Source organism: Hyperoodon ampullatus (assembly GCF_949752795.1).
Source record: "Hyperoodon ampullatus genome assembly, chromosome: 10".
Classification (NCBI taxonomy): Eukaryota; Metazoa; Chordata; class Mammalia; order Artiodactyla; family Ziphiidae; genus Hyperoodon; species Hyperoodon ampullatus.
The window spans coordinates 38,629,288-38,646,113 of record NC_136923.1 but is presented as its reverse complement, the minus strand read 5'-3'; the positions used below and the strand labels follow the sequence as shown (position 1 = coordinate 38,646,113).

General features: G+C 56.5%; 1 protein-coding gene across 3 annotated transcripts in view; it reads right to left on the bottom strand.

The window, feature by feature from the left end:
- The window catches only part of CACNA2D2 (calcium voltage-gated channel auxiliary subunit alpha2delta 2), a gene marked incomplete at both ends in the record, with an annotated part of 136,477 nt that overhangs the window by 52,057 nt on the left and 67,594 nt on the right, over nucleotides 1-16,826 (bottom strand). The window lies entirely within an intron of this gene.

Below are 16,826 nucleotides of genomic sequence, written 5' to 3'. Positions count from 1 at the left end.
CTCCCCCCCACCCCCCGCCCAGGCAGAAAGTCCCCCGGAGAGATTCGGTCATGGGAGCCAGCACTCCCCGTCTTCACAACCACCCAGTGTGGTAGGCAAGCCAGGAGCTACGCTACCATTCTGTGGTGGGAACTGAGGCTCAATGAAATGCCCAAGGTCCCCAGTTGCCCCTGCCAGCCGGAGAAGGACACAGACCCCACTCTGAGGGCACTTAGCCCAAAGCAGCCTCCTGGGCCTGCAATTCTACCTCTAGGCTGCAGGAGCTGTTGCACAGGGAGCACTGAGTCCTGTGTGAGTCCAGGGTTGGTTCTGGCTATGGACAATCCTTGCTTTATCCAATACAACTACACTCTTGAAAAGGAGCCAGGGAGACTTGAGTTCCGGGCCTAGGGCCTCCGATTCACTGTTTATACCATGAAGGATATAGACTTGGACTGCCAAGGGCCTTTCCAGCTATGAGGGCCTCTGAGGACCTGGTACCAAGCACTGATAAATGAAGAAAAAAAAAAGGCTGACAAATAAGCCCCAGCTCTGGCCAGACCCCTCCTTGGGGGTCCCACAATGCCCATATGTCTTCCATCGTACTCCTCCGATGCCTGTGTATCCCCATCAGTGCCTGCATGCCCTCATCAAGGACTTCACTGCTCTGTCCTATAATTTCCCAGCAGACTGTTCTTTCTCTGAGGCAGGGACAATGTTGTTTTTTTCCATCCCAGTGGTCCTAGTACCCAGCTCTTGGTAATTATTTGGTGAATAAACAAAAGAATGAATGAATGTCTAGCTGCACAGCCACTCAAAGGCATGAGACAGGGGCTCGATAATGCCTGGTTATCATGACACTCTCTCACCTCCATGCTTTTGCACCTGATGCTCCCTCTGCCTGGAATGCCGTTCTCCTCCTCCTCTGCCTGGACAATTGTTTACTGCCTCTTAATGCCCGGCTCAGTTGCACTCTGTGCTGGGCCTCTTCCTGCTTAGCCTGTCACAGCCATGGTTACCGTAGGGCAGGCGCCAGTCTGGTTTACAAGGCTGGCCATCCTGGGCCAGGTTCTCTTGAGGTCACAGTGGGGTCTGATTCCTCCTGCGTCCCCCCTGGGGCCAGATCTGGGTCTGTGGGGGCTGAGGGCATGGCCTACCTCTGAGAGCTTCTCAAGATTGAGCAGCTTGACAGGAGCTGCTGAAACAAACCCAGAAATACCCCTGGAGGGTAGAGGGGGGTGGGGAGGGGTAAGAAGACAGGAGGCAGGGCCAGAGGGACAGATAGGAGAGGAGAGAGTCCCTGGAAGGCGGCGGGGGACAAAGTGTTGCAGCTGGTGATAGAGGCCTGGCTGAGACCTTTATTTCTCCTGTAGGCCAGCCACCTCTGTGCGTGAGGCCCAGAGGGAAAAAGTTTCCCCTCCCCATGATGTTACGACCGTGAGCTCAGAGGCTCCGTTGTGGGGAGACCCTGGATACACCTGCTGATTTGGCATTCCTCACCGTGGGCCTCAGGGAGCCCCTTTAGAGGGGAGAGCAGACAAGAATGGGGGTGCACTGCAAACCCCAACCCTCTATCCTGGACCCCATGGGTGCTGCAGGGGAGTATGGGGGAGACACTGCACAAGCAGTGGGACCATGTCGGACTTAGATGGGATCTTGGGAGACCTGGGTCCAAGGTGTAGCTGGTGAGTCTAGGGCAAGTCCCTCTTCCCTTCCGTGCCTCAATTTCCCCATCTGTAAAATAAGATATTCATCCTGGGCCTGCCTGCCTGTTGGTGCAGTGGTGCGGGGACTGGAGAGAGAAATGAGACGGCTGTGACCAGGCTGCATACCAGGAGTGACAAGGGCTTTCTAGGCAGGAATATGTATGTGCATGTGTGTCTACCCCGTACACACAGATAGATATCACATGTGGGCAAGCATGGGCCAAGACACACACTTGTACATGTATTACCTGCACGAGTGTGTGCACGTCTAACTGTAGGCACTCATGTGAGGGCCTGGGCCTTGAGTGTGCTCCTGTGGTTGTAGACCGGGAGATGGGACACGGGCACATGGTTTTATACACACACACACATTTGTGGGTGCCTGAAGCACACCCACACAAGTGCCTACAAGTGAGATGGGCCGTGTTGGTGCAGTAGAAACCTCGAAGTGGTAGAGCTCTCTACTCCCTTCCTACTCCAGCTCTTCCGACTCTTCCAGCACACACCACACACGTCTCTTACACCCCCATGCACACAGGCTCTGCCCCCGAGAGTCCCGGCATCACCCCACTGGCCATACACATGGGCGTGCATATCCATCCAGTACCATCCCTGATGTGCACATGGGGCATGTTCCAGCCAGACACAGCCCTCCATGAACAGACACATATTCCACTTGTCTTTTGGCCTTGGGTGGGTCCCCCCATCATTGCTGTGAACTCCAAAGGGCACTTGGAGTTCTCTTTTGCTGACACCAGCAGTTTCTCAGGGTGGCCTGTGGCTGGGCAACCCAGGAAGATGCAGCACTGCCTGCTGTGCCCACCCTGCTTGTCTCACCACCTGCATAGAGGCCCTGCTGGGCACAGCCTGGTGTCTGCAGAGCTTGGGGGATGCTCCTGCTCACTCAGGCTCCCAGCAGGGGCACGGGAGACCCCACTGATGATCAGGAAGCTGTGTCCCTGGCGGGGAGATGGGGCTCCACCCTGAGGCAGGAGGAAGGGCTGTCTCCTCCTTCTCACTGCCTTCACTCCTGCTCATGCTCCAGGTTTGCATTTGTGGAGGGGGGCAGGGGTGCTGACACATGCCCCTGGCCTCCATGCTGTGATGGTCCCCTGACACCCCATTACACATCCTCACATTACTTGTCTACCCTCTGCCTTCCATCTGGACCACAAGGTCCCAGAAGGCAGGACCAGGTTTGCCTCTGTCACTGTGAAGTTCCCAGCAGCCAGCACAGGGCCTGGCATACAGTAGACACAGGTGTGTACTTGGGGAATGAATGCATGAGTGGAGCCTGGCATGACAGGTTCAGGGAGCATTGAGATGTGCTGTGATGGGAGGAAAAGCCCTCCATCCCTATCTGTATCAGCTTTGGAACTGAATGGGTCCTGTGGAGAAGCGAGGCAGGAGGAGACGGCAGTGAGAGGCAGGACCATACTTTTGCTCCTATTAGCTGGAAGAGGCTATACCACCCCTCTCATCCCCCGCCCGTGGGGGATGCACAGGCTCCTCCCCTAAGGTCACCCCTACTCTGCCATCCCAGAGCCACAGAGCATCTGTAGCAGAAGTGGGCACTGCCTGGGGGCTGGGTCAGGCCACAACACAGGCACTGGCACACAGCAGGTGCTCAACATATGCTGTAAAATGAGTAATACTCGTCTTACTCAAGAGGCTGCCAGGGCTTCCGGTGCCTGAAGTCTAGATCCCTGTGCCTGGGGTTCGAGGCCTCCCACTGCCATTTCTACTTTCCTGGCCCTGCACTGCCCCCACCTGCAACCAGTCCAGGCTCAGAGCCCCTTCCTGCCTTTGCTTGTGTTGTATCCCCATCTGGCCTGCCCACCCCTTCTCCCAGCCAATTCCCCAAATCCTGCCGTGGCCCCACCCACCTCTGTGGGGATGTCTCCCTGAGTGTTCCCAGGGTCAGTTGGCGTGGCCTCCAGGTCTGTGAAGCAGGACACATGCAGGGAGGGTCAGGAGGGTGCTGAGCGCAGCCCAGGAGGCGAGTGTCCTAGCCCCTCAATGCCCTCACCGCAGCCCCTTCTCTGGGGCATCCTGATGACCCCATGAAGGCCAGTGGTGTCCCCTGCCACTGCTGCAGGCTGGAGTGGGAGAATGAGGTGAGAGGGTGTGGGGTGGGCCCCATGGAGGCGCAGGCCCTGCTAGCGATGTCCCTGCTCCTCCCCTGGCTCGGGCCTGGCTGGAGTCCCTTGGCCTTTGGGGGCTAGGTGGGAGCCTGGCCTCTGGAGGTGGGAGAGGTACAACCTGCTGTGGCAGCATCTCAGGATGGGACGTGGGGGTGTGCCTGGAGGAGGCAGTGCGTTTATGGGAGGCTTTCTGGGCTGGGCCTGGAAGCCCTAAGATGGAGGCCCTCACCTGCAAACAAGTTGGGAGGTGACAGGAACATGGGGAGTTGGGGGTTCAGTGTCTCCTGGGCAAGGGAGGACTTACGGACAAGGAGGTCTAAAAGTTCTCTAGAGGTGGAGCCAAGGAAAGGATTCAGCAAGAGGGATCATGGTCCGACACAAGGAAGAACTTCCAGATATTCAGAGGGCTCCAACTCTGAAATGGGAACCAGAGGACATGGTGGCATCTCCCTCCAGAATCAGGGCGAGGCTAATGGGCTGATGCCTGGGGCACGGGGGACAGGCCAGCCCGTCTCCAGCCCCCTAATTAGAGAAGCTGTTCTGGTTCCCTGACATCAGGGATCTGTGTCCTCAGCATCCCTCGGGCCCTGATCTTGTGAATCAGGACCTAAACTTGTACCCCTGAACTGAACTGGGAATTTGACATATGAAGCATCTGTGACCCAGTTGGTGACCCTGAGGCCCATGACACAACCCAGGGCTGCACCTCACCTGATGAGTAACCCTGTGGGACACTTCCCCGACCTGCGACCAACAGAGCTCACAGCACTCTCACAGGAAAACAGGGGTGCCTTCTACTTACTGCAGTTGGGTGTGTGCTGTCGTAGTCTTGAGTGATTCTGTGGGATGTGGTAGGAGTGCACAAAGGGCCCATGGGAGCTGGTGCCATTCCTCAAATCTGGCTGCGGCACCCAGGGTTGGAGCCCTCAGAAATGCCTCCCTTGACAGAGCTGGGAAGCCAGGGAGGGTGACACAGGGCAGGGGGCAGCCAGTAGCCTCCTCTGGGCCAGGCCTTGGTTCTCCTGAGTCCCCCCATGGAGACCCAGGAAGGCCTGGCCTCCACTGCTTGCTCTCTGCTCCCTTCCCCCATCTCTCCTTCTAAGAGGAAAATCACAGGGAAGCAAACCTTGGGGGGAGAAAGGAGAATGTTTTTAATTAAAAGTTTAAGAGAATTCACAACCCGAGGGAGTCACAGCAAGAGAAGGCAGGGAGACAGTCGGGGTCGGGCACAAGGGAAAGTAGGCCACACCAACTGAGGGCTCTGAGCCCAATCCTTCCAGCCGCCCAGAGTCCACCGCTGCAGCAGGTTCTGAGCTACTGAGAGCTCTCAGTGCGGATGAGGCCTCGGAAGCCTCTGGTTTTCCATTTGGGAATGGGTGGGGGAGGTGGGGGCAGCGGGCTCAGCAGAGATGGCTCCCTCTGTGCTGCTCCCTCTGCTTGGCCCTACCTCTGGGGCCAGGGAGGGAGGATGTTCTACTCCCAGGGATGAGGTTGAGGCCTGGTACCCCCCCGGTACCTCCCTGGCTGGAGCTGTCATGCTGGGTCAGGAACAAGGCCTGGGCCACATGTGACCCACTGGGGGTCTCCACATGTGCCCTGTCCACAGTCCACTGTTCCAACAGCCCCCATCTCACAGCTGGACCAGATCCTGGCTGGGGTGGGTGAGTGGGAGTGTGTGGGGGCTTGGGGTAACCCACCCTCTGTGTGACCTTGTCTAATGGGGGACAGTGGGCAGATAGGTAATAATGAAAGATCACTGGGGTTCTTATTAACCAAGTGTTTGCTGCACACCTGGGGCTCAGTCCGTCCATGTATGGCCACGTGTGCCAAGCACAGGCCATGTGGCATCCTGCCTCGTTCCTGCCTACTCACCTCCAGCCTGCCTGCCATATACATGTCCACCATGGGCAAAGCCACTTAGTAGCTCATTAGTCTGAGCCCAGCTTGGGCCTCAGCAGTCCCTGGGTGTGAGCAGGAGTGCACAGGTGCCCTCAGGGCAGGGCTTGGTCAGGCCTCCTGCATCATCTTTTCCTCCTGACACTGGAAGGGCTCTGCCCACTGACGTCCATCTGCTCACCAGGCTCTGGGTCTGGGATGTGTGTTGAGGGGGCCTTGTGCATGTATCGGTGCACATGGGGGGCCCTGTGTGCAGGGAGGGGGCAGGGCCAGAGCTGACCCATGAGGTGTCCCCATGCCTAGACATCTTCCCCGTCCCTGTCCACTCCTACCATTTACTGGGAGAAGGAAAAAGCAAGGGGAAAATATGACAGATGCAATATTTTGCAAAATGAGCTAATTACACGGCAGTCACCCAGTGAGATGACATTAGCAGAAGAATATTTGATAAAAGGAGGCCTAGGTCTGCACATGGGTGGTGGGGAAAGGCCCGTGTCATCACTGGGAGATTGTGGAGCTCTCTCTATCTCTCACACACACACACACACACACACACACACACACACACACTCATGTGCTCCTCCACTACTACCCTCTCCCTAGCAAGCTTGTATCTTTGGGTTGGGGCTTGCACTTGTGGTGGGGGTCCTGCAGGTGAACACTGGAGACTCAGAGGGTCTCAGCCCTGCTCCCCTACCCCAACCTAATCCAGCAGCCATAATGGACTCTGCGTGTTCTTCCATCCCCACCCCCAGGGCCCCTTCATGCTGTTCCCTTTCTCAGAATGCTCTTCCCCGCCCTCTGAGAGGCAAATTTCTCCATCCCCCCAGCCGCAGCTGCAGTGCCACTTCTCTGTGCTTCCAGGTAACTGGGATGCTTTTCCATGAAATCCCAAAGTGAGGCCAAGGGACGGAGATCTTCCCTGTGGCCCAAGCCCCCTCCCTGTAACAGCGATAACCCCATGGCACGCACATGTTTATGAGCTAGCCAAGTCTCACCTCAGACGATCCTCTTGGGAATCCCGCTGGGTGGACTCTTATCACCCCATTTTATAGATAAGGAAATTGAGACTCAGAGAAGGGAAATCACCAGCAAAGGCCGTGCAGCTGATGCATCAGTGCTGTAGTTGAGACCTCACTAAGCTCTTCTGCCTCTTGATCCAGCTGCATGGTTCATGCCTCAGAGACCTCTGTCTCCTGGGTGAGTCACCCTCAAAGGCTCATTTCTGGAAAACCTACTGATGAAGTGGGTGGGGTCTCATTCAGAAGTAAGGTTTAAAGGTTCAGTTCTGCCATGTGGCCAACTGACCAGGCCCCCAGGTGGTAGGACAGCCTTGGTTGAAGGGTGGGAACCCGAGTTCTCCCCAGGCTCAGGGCAAGTCGCTCCCCCTCTCTGACCTCTGTTCCCCTGTCTGTCTCTGACAGGCACCCCTCAGTACCAGCCACCACCAGCCAAAGGATGCTCATCTCTGCCCTCCCCAGAACTGTGGCTCCCCCACCTTCCCACACCTGCACAGTTCACACATGGATGTCAGCTTGCCTGGCTCAGGCCCCCTGAGTCCTCTCCTGGAGTTCTGATCCCCCGCCTGGACCCTGTCTCACTGCCTGTCCATCCATCTGTCCATGTGCCAGACTGTTCAGGCCTCCTCTCCTCTGACGCTTCTGGATCTGATGACTGGGAACCCAGGGAGGAGAGGGCTGGCACTGGGACCAGGGAGGTCAAAGAGATTCTCCATAGGGGGTGGAGAAGCCCCAAACTTAGCCTTCAATAGCTTGAAGGCTGACTCTGCCAGGAAGTCCTCCTGAGCCGTGCCAAGGGGAGACTGTGCTGGCCCGTCCTAAGTCCCGTTCCCTGCCTGGGGCTGCCTTTGCTGCTTCCAAACACCTGCCCAGCCCAGGCCTGGCAGTCCTGGGGGTAAATGGGTAGGGCATGGGAGCTGCCCACACACCCACCCACCCCAACCGGCCAGGAAGGGGCTGGAGCCTAGGCACCCGGGCAGCTGGTGGATGGGGCCTCGTAACCTTGGCTCTCTTGATAACTAGGCTCCAGCTGGTGTTGACAAAGCAAACATGCTGCAACTCCCATTCACCAAGGCACAGAGTGGGCAAACACAGGACGGCTGGAACAAAGGGCCTGGCAACCGTGACCAGCCTCTCAAACAAGGGCCCCAAGGCCTGTGCCAGGAGGCAGGAAGCATCGAGCAGCCTGGACAGTGTGGCCCACAGAGGTAGGAGCTGGGGACGGGCCCTTGAAGAGGCGATCAGAGAGGGGAGGACTGGCACGAGGTCCTACAGTCGAGGCTTGGCCCACATGTGGGGCGGAGCTGAAGGAGCACAGGTCAGTCTTGTCCGTTGGGGCCTATCCCACATCATACCCCCATGAGCGTCCCTTGCTCAATTGGTGTCACCAAGGCCTGGGCATAAACTCTGATGACAGATCTGTGAGGCTATGTTTCTTGTTCTACTGTACAGGCAGGAAAACCGAGGCTCAGAGAATGTGAGTTGCCAAGGGCTCAGTGACACTCAAGTGTAGCGTGGGGGCCACAGCACCACAGAGGGTGAGGCCCCTAATTCTTGGCCACCTCTTGGTCACATGTATTATGTGCCATGTTGCACCTTTCTGAGGGGGACTCTTGGCCAGAGGTCCTTTTGGGGGTGGTGTAAGGTCAGGACTGTGCAGGTTGTGGTCACTAAGTGAGGTCTCAGCTAGACTCCAAGGAATGACACCTGTGCTGGACACAGCCCATTCCCACCTCTGCCTCAAGGCCCACCTCACGGTGCATTTGTGCATGTGCTCTGCAGAGCCGGGCCAGCCCTCTGCCAGCACATGCATGCAGACGCCCGAACATGCCAACATGCACACACTCTCTCTACCTCTGGCCTTTGTACTTTGCTGTGCTTTCTGCCTTGGACCCTCTTCCTTACTCTCCTCTGCCTGGCTGCATCTCCAGTAACCCTCCCCTCCCCACAAAGTCCCCTAGGCCTGGTCAATATCCACGGGCTCACCACCCCGGCTCCATATATTGTGGCATGGGTCACATCACTGTCACCTTGAGCAAACTGTATTCCTCAAGGGAGGCGCCCTGCAGGTACACTGTCCTTGTACCTAGTAACCTAGGATGGCACCTGTACACAGCAGGTGCTCGGCACTCAGTAAACAGAGGCTGAAGGAAGCAAAGGACACCTGAGGCACTGGTATCCCATGACATGATGAGCCAAGGTCGACCTCGGGGGCCCCTGCACAGGGTCACCATGGTGCTGGGGGCTGATCCAGCCTTCAGGTGTGGGCTTAGAGAAGACAGCTGAGGGATCCATGAGGGGCTTGAGGGCCTTCTCAGCACCCCAGAGCCCCCAACCCTGGGGCTGGGTCCAAGGCACTATGCTCTCGCCACCAGCACCCCCATGACTCACTTCCTCTGCCACAGCAGAGACACTGCTCGCTGTGTATTTTAAGCCACAGAAAATGGGCTGAGAGAGGTGACTGGCTGCTCCCGGGACTGCCTGTATAGCGAGGGGGCCATGCTTGCAGATATACAGCGACCACCTCAGAACTCAGGCGATGAGCCCTGCCCCCTGCCTTTGTCACCTTCCCATCCTCTCTCCCCGCCAGTGGAAACAGTTATGCACAGGCTGCACCTTCCTGGCTCCCTTCCTAGCCCACAACCCTTATCTCAGCAGATTCAGCCCGAGTCACTTCTGCTCCCTCTCACTGTTAGGCCAGGGCTTAGTGCCTTCCTTCTTCCCTTTCTCCAGCTTTGGAAATCCCAGGCATCCCCCACCCCAACCTTCCAAGGCTCAGCTCAAACGCCACATCCTCCAGGCTGTCTTCTTAGACTTGCCCCCCCCATGTCAGCTGTTTTGCACACTGACCTCGTAGCTTGTTGTCTGTCTCCTCGAAGTCTAAGATCCTGGAGGGCCACTGGCTCACCCTGCCTTAGATGCACACTACCTCCCCCAGTTCTTGTACACAAGGATTTCAGAACAAAGGGCCAGACGCTATTAAAACTCAATTAAATTTCTCACTTCTCTGATCCTGAATTAGACTGGCTTGTCCCTGTGGCACCTGCAGGCCCTTTACTCTGCTTCCTAGCATCTGCCCCCCATTGCCAGCTGGGACTCCCAGGGAGGGGGCAGAAGCAGGAGAGGATCCTACCTCAGTGCAGGCCTCTGGGGAGTGGAGTCCAGTGAATCACCCTTGGTCCCAGGGTTTATTTTCTCCATTTGGCCAAACCCACCCCCACGCCCTAGATTCCCCCTCCTGTGGTGGGCAGAGTGTAGGGGTATGAAAAAGGGAACTCACAGCAGTGATTCCCAGCCTGCATCTGTAGCCCTCTCCATCCCAGCCACCCTCACCAGCTGTTTCCCAGGGTCCTCCAGTCGAGGTCCTGCTCTTAGGCCCTTGCTTGTGCTCTGCTCTCTGCCTCGCAGACCCTCACCTTTTCCCTTCCCAACCCTGGGCTTCTTCCTCTTTGCCCCAGCCAGCATGGTTCTGCTTTCTCCCAATCCCTGGGAGCTCTGGGAGGGGTGCGCACACAGGTTCAGGAGCCAGGGGAGCAGGGGGAATCGTGACCTTGTCTCGGCCAGGCAGTGGCTGGGCTGGCATCGTCTCTGAGCCTCTGTTTCCTCATCTGTAAAATAGGAATTCTACCCCACAGTGAGTGGAGAAAGGCACCATGCCTAGGGTCAGGCTGGGAGCAGAGAAGGTTTGCTTAATGACTGAGTGAGCAAGTGAATGACAGGGAGACTAACTGCTGCTCCCAGGGGATGCACATGGCATCATGAGCAGGGCCATCGGGCAGGAGAGGCTCAGACACCCCCCCTTGGGGTGAGACTTGGGCCTGGGGTGCCTCAGCCATGCATCCCACAGGTGGTGGGCACTGTTGGTCAGGGTAAGCAAGATGCCTGATGTGGCTGCAGTCAGCCTTTCCCCTTGACCTTCAGTCATGGGGGAGAACTGAGCAGCAGGGTGGGTGGGTGGGTGTAAGGCTGATCCACCAGGCTCTGTGGGCCTCAGGGACATCGCACTCCAGGCCCCTAGACCCTTCGTTCGGCTAGTGGATGTGAGGAATGACCACAGCTCTTCTGACCCGTCCTGAGGCTCCTGCACCTTGGAGGAGGAGCCAGGAGAGGGGCCTGCTCCACAGGGGCAATCCCAGGACCAGGGAAGTCCAGCCCCAAACCCACAGTTCAGCCCTTCCTGACCCCCACTAGCTCGGGCAGGTGGGCAAAGAGGAGGGAATGACATGTCTTCCCTGAGGATCCTCGGCCACTCCCTAGCCGTGCCCCTCCTGCATTGTCTTCCTCTTTGTTCCACGGAGGCCAGCTCCCTGTCCTGCCAGCTCAGCCGGGGGGACTTCGAGGGGTCTCTGGGTTCTCAGCCACCTGGCAGGGATGCACGAAGGGGAGGCCGTCCCACATGCGCGTCCACCAGCTGCTGGAAGTAGCATCTTTACTCAAAGCTCATGATGAGCCCCAGGACCCTGGGGTGTATGGAGAGTGGACCCAGGCAGGCAGGCTCCTCCAAGGGGCTTCCTCTGACCCCGATTCCTGAGTGGTTGCTCTCAGGCAGGGGTGCCCAAGGGCTCCCACACAATCAGCACTCAGTGGATGCCCATTCACTAATTCAACGCTCCCCCATCCCTGGGGGCCCCAGCTGGCTCCTCTGGGTGGCAGTGGCACCTTGCCAGGATGCGGAGACGCTGTTTGGGTGAGGGGAGAATAATCAGCCGTAAACGCTGCAATCAGGGAGAAAAGGCTGCTCAGGCCCTCAGCGCCCACGCGCGCACCTAATTGGCTCCACGTGTCTGCAGCTCCTTTCAAGAGCAGGAAAGTGGAAGGGTCAAGATCTCTTAATGTTCGTAATGGAGAGGGGGCAGAAGCCACCGCCAGCCCCACATAAACACCTTTTAATTGCCCAGAGAAGGGTGGGTGGAGGCAGCCAATGCTAGAGAATTCCCTGCCTGTCTGTCCACCATTAGTGTGCCGTTTAGAGCTTCCCTGGTCTGGAGTCAGACCCCAGAGGCTGACCTCCAGCCAGAGCCTGGAGCCACAGCCCTGGCATCTGTCCTACAAATGTTCATGAGGCTCCTACTCTGGGCCAGGCCTTGGCAGCAGGTGATACCCCTGGCCATGTCTTCCCAGGGCCGATCTACTTGTCCATCCCCCATCAATGAATGCATCTGTGGACTCAGCTTTGAACTTGCCTCCAGCTGCCCCCAATGCTGAACTTTTCCCCCAAATCCTTGATGCCTCCTCCAGGCAGCCCCAAGCTTGCTATTACCCCCTTGAACTAAAGGGATCTTCCTCCTGCTGGGGCTGCTCTATTCTGTCTGTACCTCTCTGAGGTCCCCAATGTCCCCCTGCTTATGGGGCTTCTATTTAATATGGCTGCATTTCTCTGTCCCATTAGACCTGTGGTTCTCAACCAAAGGGCACTGTGCCCCCAGGGGACATCTGGCAACATTTGGAGACATCTTTGGTTCTTATAACTGGGGGAGTGGTGTACTACTGGCATCTAGCAGGTAGAGGGCAAGGATGCTGCTTAACATCCTATGATGCATAGGGCAGCCCCCCACAACAAAGAATTATCCTGCTTAAAATGTCAATAGTTCCAACACTGAGAAATCCTGCATTAGGCGAAGCCTGAGAAAGGAAGCAGCGAGTAAGTGGGAGCTAGGCAGAACGCTCTCCCTCCTGGCTGGGGTGGGGTGGGGGGCTCTGTCCCACAGCCCTGGCCCCTTGGCTCTCTCCCTCGTTCATTCCTCCTGCTCCTCTAACACCCAGCCCAGAGCCCAGTTCCTGAACGGACCAAGCCACTGCCAACAATGCATCAGTTTAATTGGGTTAAGTGGCCATTAGCGGCAAAAGCAGGGTGGCTGTGTGCAGAAGGGTTTTTAATTTTACTCTTTAAATGATGCTTGCTCCCCAGAGAGGCCACTGATGGTGGGAACGCTGCCCACTGGAGCCCCCAGAACCAGAGCCACAGACGTACCTCCCCCTGTCCCATCCATCTGGGCAACATGGGGGTGGGCTGAGAGGGCTGCTCAGTGTCTTGTCTCCACTGCCCAAGGAAGATGCTGCAGGGGCAAAAGGACTTGCCCAAGGTCACTAGGTCATCCCAGAGCAAGCCCCTGCCAGAGGGGACCCATCTTCTCTTCCTTTGGCCCTGTCCCCCTGTGGATAGCAAGTGCCATGTGGCCACTAGCGGTAGCACAGAGGAGGGCAGTGTCGAGGGGCAGTATCTGGGGTTTGGAGCCCAAGTGCCTGGATCTGTAGTCTGGTTTTGCTGTGAGACCTGGGGCCAGTGGTGTAACCTTGCTGGGGCTGTTTCCTCAAATGTAAAATGGGGATGAGAGTTGTGTTGTAGGGAGGATTTGCAGAGTTCTGAAGTGTGCTGGCTCATCTTAGGCTGCACACTTGGTAGGCACTCAGAAAGAGGCCAGTAATCGTGGGAAGGAATTATTTCTGCCATTTTAGGGGAAACGTCCTGAGCTCTGAATCTACACTGAATCATCTGCGGAGCACTGAAAAATACTGAAGCCCAGCCCCACCCCTACAGAATCTGCTATACTTGGTCTGGAGTGGGGCCTGGGCATCAAGATTTAAAAGCCCTGCAGGTGACTCCAATGTGCCAACAGGGTTAAAAACACTGCATGGATGTAGAGAACAGACTTGAGGACACAGTGGGGGAAAGAGGAAGCTGGGACGAAGTGAGAGAGTAGCACTGACATATATACACTACCAAATGTAAAATGGACGGCTAGTGGGAAGCTGCTGCATAGCACAGGGAGATGAGCTCAATGCTTTGTGACAACCTAGAGGGGTGAGGCTCAAGAGGGAGGGGATATGGGGATATATGTATACATATAGCTGATTCACAACATTGTAAAGCAATTATACTCCAATAAAGATATATAAAAAACAAAACAAAACAAAAACACTGCATGAAGGCAAAGGTGCAAAGGCATGGCATCTGGAAGGGTCTTGGCCCCTGGGACAGTGAGAAGTAGCTGAGGTGGAGCATGAGAAACATGGGCATGGTGGGGAGGGCAGAGCTCAGGGGCCAAGGTCTCTAGGTCCTGGATCTCAGCCAGGACTCTTCACTGCCTCTGGCTTATTTGAGGTTGGAGGTGAAAGGGTGTCCCTAAGTTCAGGCTTCTAGCTGCCACATTGATGTCCCTTAAGAACCTGCTCCGGCCTGGCTGCTCTGGCCCTGGGCTCCCCATTCTCCAGGAACCAAGCCCACTGAGCTACACTGCCCTTGGCCTTGTCCCTGAGAGCAGGCTGGAATGCCCCACACTGGGATCACTCCTTACCTCCTCCTCCTATGGCCTCTCCCCTGAGCCACACAGCAGGGGTGCCAGGAATGATGCTGAAGGTGGCACAACCTTCAGAGACACTGTTTTCACTGTGGCCTTTATAAATGATGACTCCTGGAGCTGTGAAACCAGAAGTACTGGGCAGGGACAGTCTCCTGTCCCCATTTTACAGAGGGAGAAACTAAGGCCTGGGACGGGATGCAACTGAGAGCTCCATGAAGATAGGAACAGGGCCTGTCCTTTCCCACTGCATCCCCAGCACCAGCCTGGCACACAGTAGGCCTTTAGTGAATGTTGAAGAATGGATGGAGGAAGGAATACAACCAAGAGATGACTTTTCTGAGAAAGGGGCTCTGAGAGAGGCCCCAGCTAGGAGGACAGGAGAGTCCTGATTTGGGTCCAGCTCTGCCTCCAATGTGCTATAAGAACTTAGGCACCTCCTGGGACTTCCCTGGTGGCGCAGTGGTTAAGAATCCGCCTGCCTATGCAGGGGACATGGGTTCGAGCCCTGGTCCAGGAAGATCCCACATGCCGCGGAGCAACTAAGCCCGTGAGCCACAACTACTGAGCCTGAGCTCTAGAGCCCATGAGCCACAACTACTGAACCCGCATGCCACAACTACTGAAGCCCACGTGCCTAGAGCCCGTGCTCTGCAACAAGAGAAGCCACTGCAATGAGAAGCCCGCGCACCACAAACAAGAGTAGCCCCCGCTCACCGCAACTAGAGAAAGTCCGCGCGCAGCAACGAAGACCCAACGCAGCCAAAAGTAAATAAATTTTAAAAAAAAGAAAGAAAAAAAAAGAACTTAAGCACCTCCCTACCCCTCCTAGGACTCAAGGCCCTAACAGAGCAGGCCTGGCTCAGAGGACCCATCTGCCTGGATAGCAGAAGTTCCTAGCAGGTTCCCTCCATGTCTCCTAAGCTGAGACCCCAGCAGGTTTCCTGGACTTGGGGATGATGGTTGCCTGTGTTGCAAAGTCCTGACCTGGCCTGCTCTGCCTGATTCTTGGCCTGGAAAAACACTCTGTGTAGCTTGGAGAAACTTGTGACAAACATCTGATTGTCCCTGATAAGATGAGACAATGAACTTCCGTCCTGCGCTGCTCAGTTCCCTCCTTGCAAACCCCACATTAAAATTCCAGACCAGAGCAAGGGGATTTAAGTTGGATTACTGGATGGGGTCTAGGGAGAGAGGGACACTGGAGTGTGGAGGGATGTACTCAGGCTGCAAACAAATATGGGAAAGGAGAAAAGAGCCAGAACTTGATTAAAGGCAAATTTAAAACATAATTAAGACCAAAGCTCATCTTGAACAATTAGGACCAAGGCAGGAAAAGGACAGTCCTCTCCTTCGCCTGGGGATATGGACAGGAGCATCTTTCGGGCCTGGAGCTGGAGGCACTGCAGTAGGGAAAGTTCACTGGCCAGGAGAGTGCTGGGCTCCATGCACACCTCTGGACTAATGTGGGCAGTCAAGGGCCTGGCTTAGGGTCAGAGTGACCTGGGTTAAAATCCTGGCTCTGCCATATCCTGGCCTAATGCATGGCATGTCCGAGTCTCAGTGTCTCTCTCAGGGGGCTACTGTGAGAATGACGTGTGACAGACTCAGCACATGCTGAGTACCTAATCAGTGAGTGCCGTTTCCTATCATTCCCCCCTTGAGAACCAACTGTGTACCAGGCCACGGGTGCCTGGGCTGCAGACTCAGTGGGAAGGAGGCAGACATCTGCACTGCCTCACTGGGCAGAGTCTGCCATGTAGGGTATAGGGAGAGAGTTTGGATCGGGACCCCGGGCTTTGGGTTCCCCCACCCTCAAGCTGTCAGGGTTGCCTGTTCCTCGAGGAGTGGGGAAAGGAGCTTGGGAAACGACTCCAGCCCTGTGATGCTCAGAGGGGATGGGCAGGGGCTGGGCCCTGGGCTCCACATGGAGAGGGCAGGTCGGGCATCTGTCACTGCCCCCACTCAGCACCCCCTGGCAAGGCAACTCGTCCTGAAGCTGGGGTGGGAGGCAGGCCTAAAGGCATGAAGGGTGCCCCTTCCCAAATCTATCAGATGGTTTTGACATAAGTTTAGGGCTGGTGGCCTGTACTTTGTGCCCTGGGCTGGGGGGGCGCAGCAAACCAAGGAAGTAGTGGGCAAACAGGGGGTCTGGAATGAAGCAGAGAGAGAGACTAAGAGACAGAGAACGAGAGAAAGGAGGGGAGAGTGTCCAGGTGGTGCCCAGTTCTAGGAAAGGCAAGAAGGTGGGACATGGCGTGCTGGCTGTGTGAGGCAAGCAGATGGTTCCTACAACCAGGGGGACACTGTTGGACCCCCACAGGGCCGGCCGGCCCAGCTGAAGGCTTGGCTTTGCCTCCTCCCCATGACACTTCACTCCCCCAACCGTCCCCACCTGTGACTAGGACATCCCCAAGGTCAGGCTGGGCCCAGCTCTGGGTCCTCCGGCTCCACACTGGGTGGGAGGCCCTCAGGGCCCACCTCCTCTGGTCCCAGGAGGCCAGCCTTTCCCTAGTCCATGATCCCAGGTCACACAGGGGCAGGCAGGGGATCTCAGGGGGACAGTAGGGCCCAGGTCCTGGAGAAGGGGGTCACAGTTCCCTCCCTGGGCTTGGGTGTGGTGGGGGTTTGGCTGCTCTGACTTGACCCTGCCAGGCCTCTGGCCCAAGCCTGGGCATGGCATGTGAGGCCCTGCTCATTTAAAAAAAAAATAGCTTTACTGAGATACCGTAATATTCACCCACATAAAGTATACAATTCAGTGGTTTTTTTTAGTGTATTCAG